General features: G+C 60.7%; 1 pseudogene, besides 2 other annotated features; it reads right to left on the bottom strand.

Moving 5' to 3' along the window:
- Positions 1 to 5891, bottom strand: Tc00.1047053510673.10 (annotated as a pseudogene; the record flags this gene model as incomplete).
- Positions 1 to 5891: a sequence feature (areas not merged during assembly with more than two copies in the genome that could not be assigned to a particular haplotype).
- Positions 1195 to 1239: a microsatellite.

Here is a 5891-nt window from a genome sequence, read left to right as displayed (position 1 = left end):
GGAACAGCGACGGGCAGGCACGCATCGCCGTGGCCGCCCTCCGGGCACCTGCAGGCGCAGCCATCACTCGGAACCGTCGCCGTATACGCAGGGAAGCACGACGCCGCGAGGGTGCATGGGTCGCTGCAGGTCAGGATGGCCGCATTGTACTCGGACGGAATACTGTATTCCACCCCCTCCTTGTCGTTCACAGTGTTGCACACAGCCACAACCGTTCCGTTTGTGAGATCGCTGGACCCTAATAATATCCAAAGCACCTTCGGCGTGCCCGTGCTGGAAATGAATTTGTTGCCTGACACAGACACTGTGGAGTTCCGTAGATTCACCCCGGGGTATGCGTAGGCAAAGGCATCCGATGGGGATTCACGGCAGAGGTTGCCGCTCAACTGCAGCCAGGAGTTGTAGTAGACATAGGAAAGAAAGCTTGAACGAAACACATTCAAACTTCCCTGCATGTCGTTGCCCTGAAAAACAACAGCTGACCAGGACTCCATACGTAATACCCAATAAAATAACATGAAATACTTTACCGGCCTCGACACAACGTTGTCTCGGATTACCACAGCGGAATTGTTCAGTACATCCAGCGACGAGGATTGGAAAGACCCTCCAAGATATATCACCGTAGCGCCACCGCCGTCCATATGAAAAATGCTGCCCACCACCGCAAAGAGGGAGTGCCACGACACCCTCAGCGAAGATCCGACAACGTAAATGGCGCTTGACGATGCCATCACGCTCTGAAACACATTGCCACTGAGCACCACCGCGGAGTCATTGCTGACCACCAGTCCATTCATCGCAACACACGACGGCCTTTGAATGCCCAATCCCGACCGAGAGATCAGCCTCGTGACCTTGAAGTGGTTCCCGCTGATCGTGATGTTCGTGTGCGGTGGAAAATCACCCTCCGGGCTGAGAAGCGCGTCATCGAACGTGTTGCCGGTGACAACAATGTTCAGCGACCCCACAGCGGCGTGTGCGTCGCCCGCCAGCAACAGCACAGCGCCGTCCCTCCACTTGCATCCATCGAACGTGATGTTCGCCACGTCGCCCGTCATCCCCCCAATCAGCACCGTCAGGCTCATGCCACCCCCACTGAACGTCACGTTGCGGTAGCACAGCCACGACAGCCCGCTGCCCACAGACTGCGCCACCTCGGGGTACACGATGTCGCTGATGCACTCGCCAACCCGGCGGCGGTAACGGTGGTGCGGGCGGCGGTGGCGGCGGTGGCGGGCCAGCAGGCACAGGCGCCGGGACGCACACATCGCCGTGCCCTCCAGCAGCGCACTGGCACTTGCAGTCGCTGACCGCCGTCGTCAGCGGAGCAAAGCAGTCGCCCTCCTTCGTGCACTCCCCGCACGCGAAAACCGTCGTCACGTTGGTGATGCCATTCAGCTCCAGTTCTGCCGCCGTCGTCAGCACCCGTCCCGCAACCGTCAGACACCCAGCGACGAACCCGTAGCCGGCGTCAACCTGCGATAGCGGAGACTTATACAACCCCGTTGAGCCCATCTTGCAGCCCGTCAGCGTCACCACACTGCTGCCATCGATGTTCACAGAACCGTAAAAGGAAAAGTAGTAGAACATCGCACCCACTCCCACGTCGTTGTCGCGCCAATCCAGCCAGCTTGAATTCCGGACGGTCCAAGAATCATATAATAGGATTGCAAAAATCAAAGAGCCGCTGTTCCCTACCACGCGCAGCACGCTGTGATTCGACACGGTGAGGTCGTGGTACTGATAAAGGAAACTTGTCCCGGAGACCATCGTATTGTTGAGCAGCGCAAAAACTGAGCGATCACTGGCAATGAGCCTATACATGTGCAACATGTTTGTGTATTTATCAAAGCTGCAGTACCGCGTGTACAGCGAGCTGCCACCCACCAGCGTCAGCGTCCCGATCGAGTACAAACCATACCCGCTATGATCCAATGCACGCGCCTTGACGTTGCTGACCAACAGCGAGGACGCACTCAACGCAACGTCGTCCAGCATCACGACGCTCAACATGTTCACAGAATTCGGCAACTGGACCGCGGATAACTGCTCCGCGTCGACTTCAGTGACAGCGATGTCGCAGTGCTGCGGGAGGGCACGCCTAAATAGAACAACGGAGGACCGCATCACCGTCTGGCTCACGCGGATCAGGACGCCGGCTGACTCGGCCGCCTCAGTGCCCCCAACAAACTGCAGCAAGGCTCCGTCACGGAATGTGCACCCAGTGAGCGTGATGTTGATGGGGAGATGCAGCGGCATACGATTGAAAAGGAACGTGAGCGCAGCACCCACGCCGCTGAATGTCACACCCACGTAGCAGTGGTGCGTCTTCCACATGTTCAGCGCGAGGCTCGTCAGCGTCTGGTTCACCACGCAGCTCGTGTCGCCGTCCACAAATCTCTCCGGCAAGGGCGGCACAACCGTGTCGGGCACCTCGAAGGGAAGACACGACGCGCCATGCCATCCGCCCTTGCAGCTGCACGAGCACGAGCTGCGGTCCACCGACTCCGTCCCGGGCATGTAGCACGCCGCGTCGTCGTTGCACGTGCCACACCCGAACACCACCACGTCCTCCGGAAACACGCCGTCGTACGACACCTCCTTCTCGCCCTGCATGTTGCACCCAACCACAAACCGCGCGGGTGACGTCAGAATCGAGTTCGATGGAGTAATTTTCGCAAAGGTTTTACTCGAGTCCGCCTGACGGTTGTGTGCAAGCACCAAGGTGGTGCCGCTGCCCGATAGTTTAATACTGTACCAGAAAGACGGCATAATGAATACTGAGGCTGCGCTCACGTTGTTGCCCTCCACACGCCACTGCGCACCACCCTGAAGAATGGCCGAGCCGTACAACTGCACCAGAGCAGAATTGAATGCCTCCGTGTTGTCAGTGAAGGTGCAGTCCGCCACTCTCAGCAGCCCCGCGGAGCTCACAGTAGTATCCCCGAAAAAAAAGATGCCGCTGGCTGCACTAATCGTGTTGTTCTCGACGTCAATATAGCCGCCGTTCTTCACATCAACACCGTTATAATAAACGGCAGACTCCGAGCTGTAATCCCTCTTTGTTGACTTCAGCATATTTCCCTTCATAATGATCCCGCCCCCATCAACAACAACAGCAACGGGGAAATAAACTGCGGAACTCTCCCCCTCCATGTTGTTGTCGAGCAGCAGCAGCGTCGAGTTCGCACCAAAAGTAAACCTTGGGAAGTGAATGGCATGGCTCGAAGTTGACAAGAGCTTACTGCCCGCCACCAGTATCTGGGAGCTCGCGCCAAAATCACCCTCAAAGTCCAATGCACCAGAATCCAGCATCGAGGATGTCACGTTCACGTGCACGCGCGCACCACTCCCCTTGATCGACAGGCCCATGAGGATGCACTGCAGCAGCGTGATGTTGAGTGTATGCTGTGGAGCGTCAAAATACGACAGTTCCAGCAAAATCGCGGCGGTGAAGGTCACGTTGACAAAGCACAGGCCACGCTCACCGGGATCAGGATAGTCCACGGAGCTGATGCTGCCACCGTAAACACAGCGGACCTCCGTATCGTCCGCGTCGGGGAGCGGGAACGGTCCAAGGCCGTCCGGAACCGCAGCTGGCAGACACTTGTCGCCGTAGCCGTCGGAAGCGCACACACACCCACAGCCGCTGATGCTGCTCGTCCTCGCTGCGAAGCACAAGGCGTCCACGGTGCAAGTGCCACAGTCCAACACCGTCACGGGCGCCACAATATTGAGTTCGTTTCTGTAATTGGTCACAGGAGATCTCTTTACCTCGTTGCACGTGCCGTAGATGATCGGGAGTTCGTCGTATTTTGCAAACCAAAAACTTGTCATGTATGCAGTGGTCGACGAATAGGAGCCGTAACCAAAGTCGTTGTGAAGTATCGACCACACACTCTGATCGCGGAACGCCACGCCGTCGTATTTAGCCACGTACACAACGTAGGCGGTGCGGAACGCGTTGTCGCGGTGCACCAGCCAACTGCCGTCAGTCACGGTCAGCGTGGTTGCAATGAGCATGGCAAAGCCAAGACGGAACTCGCTGGACACAACCTGCAGCACGCTGCCGCCATCCACCACAACGTCCCCAAACACACACGCGCCTTTGTAGTATTCGGTACTCGGCGCACTCCACGAGCTGTTCTGTATGGAGAACACGGAGCCGCCGCTAACACGCAGGTCCGACGCAATAGCATACATCACGTGCATCTGCGACATGACAGCGCAGTTGTCCATGTAGAAGACGCTGGACAGGTTCACGACAAGGCCGCGCTCCACAAGTATCGCAGCGCACGAACCCCCGCCACACACCAGAGTCGACCGCGTCATGACAAACCGCGTCGACAGAAGACAGACGCCGTCCAGGACAAGCGCGGAGCCGTGCCGGGATTTCTCGTGGCCAGGAGTCGTCGGCACGTACTGCGACCCGCCAACCGTCGCGCGCAGGGTCGAGTTCGCCAGCAGCACACTCGAGTTCAGCGGCATCGTGCCATGCAGCACGATCGTGCCCTCCAGCGACGTCACATTCGTCATGTTGACGAGGACGTGCGGCACCAGGTGCGCTGTGCTCTCGCTGAGGCCACCAATCCGCAGCTGCGCGCCGCCCACAAGCACGCAGTGGCGAAGCGTCACGTTCAGCGCGTCAGCGAACGCATCCATCGAGCGCAGGTCCACCGCCACAGTGATCGGTCCGCTGAACACCACCGAGTCGAAGCACGTCGTCGCCTGACCGCCGCCAACCGTCACGGACTCCGTCAGCGTCACGCCACTCACGCAGTCCTGCCCACCGCCACCACCGGAACTCGCAGGCGGCACGTCGAACGGCAGGCACGCCTCGCCCACGCCGCCGGCACGGCAGCTGCACACGCAGTCGGAGAACGACGCCGTCAGTGCATCGAAGCACGCCAGCGCAGCCGCACAGCCGTCGCACGGCACCACGCTCACGGAGGGCAGGCCGGCCAAGCGGTAGTCGCCGCTGCTCTGCAGCACGCGGCCGCCGGCACGGTTGCACTGCACGGACACAGCGCCGCTCGTGATCGTCGGCCCGGCGGCAAGCGTCGCGCCGGTGGCAGCGCAGCGAGCAATCGACACGGCGCCGCCGCTCAGCGTCACCCCTGACAGCGACGCCACCGACGACGCCTCGCCCACCGCCCACACGTCGTGCAGGTCCAGCCACCCGCCGGCACCGACCGTCCCACCGCCGCAGTGCACCAACGGCGACGCAGCAGACCCCTCAACGCCCACGAAGCGCAGCACCGAGTCGGACACCGCAAGGCGCTCTCCAAGCACAATGCCGCCGCCGCTGCTCACAACCGACACGTTCGTCACGGAGAACACCGAGTGGTTACGCAGACTGAGACGCGACGAGGACGACACATGCATCGCGGACGCGGTCGGACCGCCCGACGCCTCCAGCGACACGCCGTCAAGCACCACAGCGCTCGACAGCAGGTCCACACCGCCGCCAACGTACACCGCCGACCCGCCCGCCTGCGACGACCTCAGCACGGTGCTGCTCACACGCAGCTGCGTCTGCAACAGCGACGTCGCGTGCAGCACAAGCGGCGACGCCACCGCGTCCGTCAGCCCGCTCAGCTGGGAGTAGCGCATCGGCCCCGGCGTCACAATCGTCGAGTCACGGACCGTCACGTTCGTGTGTGCCGGCAGGTTGTGCACAAACACGAGCGAGCAGTAGCTCCCGGACAGCCCGCTCACGCTCACCTCCAGGCTCCGGTCACTCGCCGGCTCGCCGCTGTAGCCCCGCACGTATATCTGCGCACCGCCGTCGCACACGCAGTCCCTCAATTCAATGCGCAGCGCGCCGGGAAGCATCGCCGCAACGTCGAGCACCACAGCCACGCCGTTCGTGATGCACACGCCGTCCA

This window comes from Trypanosoma cruzi, genomic scaffold (assembly GCF_000209065.1).
Source record: "Trypanosoma cruzi strain CL Brener 1047053516809 genomic scaffold, whole genome shotgun sequence".
Classification (NCBI taxonomy): Eukaryota; Euglenozoa; class Kinetoplastea; order Trypanosomatida; family Trypanosomatidae; genus Trypanosoma; species Trypanosoma cruzi.
This window is presented reverse-complemented; position numbering and strand designations above follow the sequence as displayed.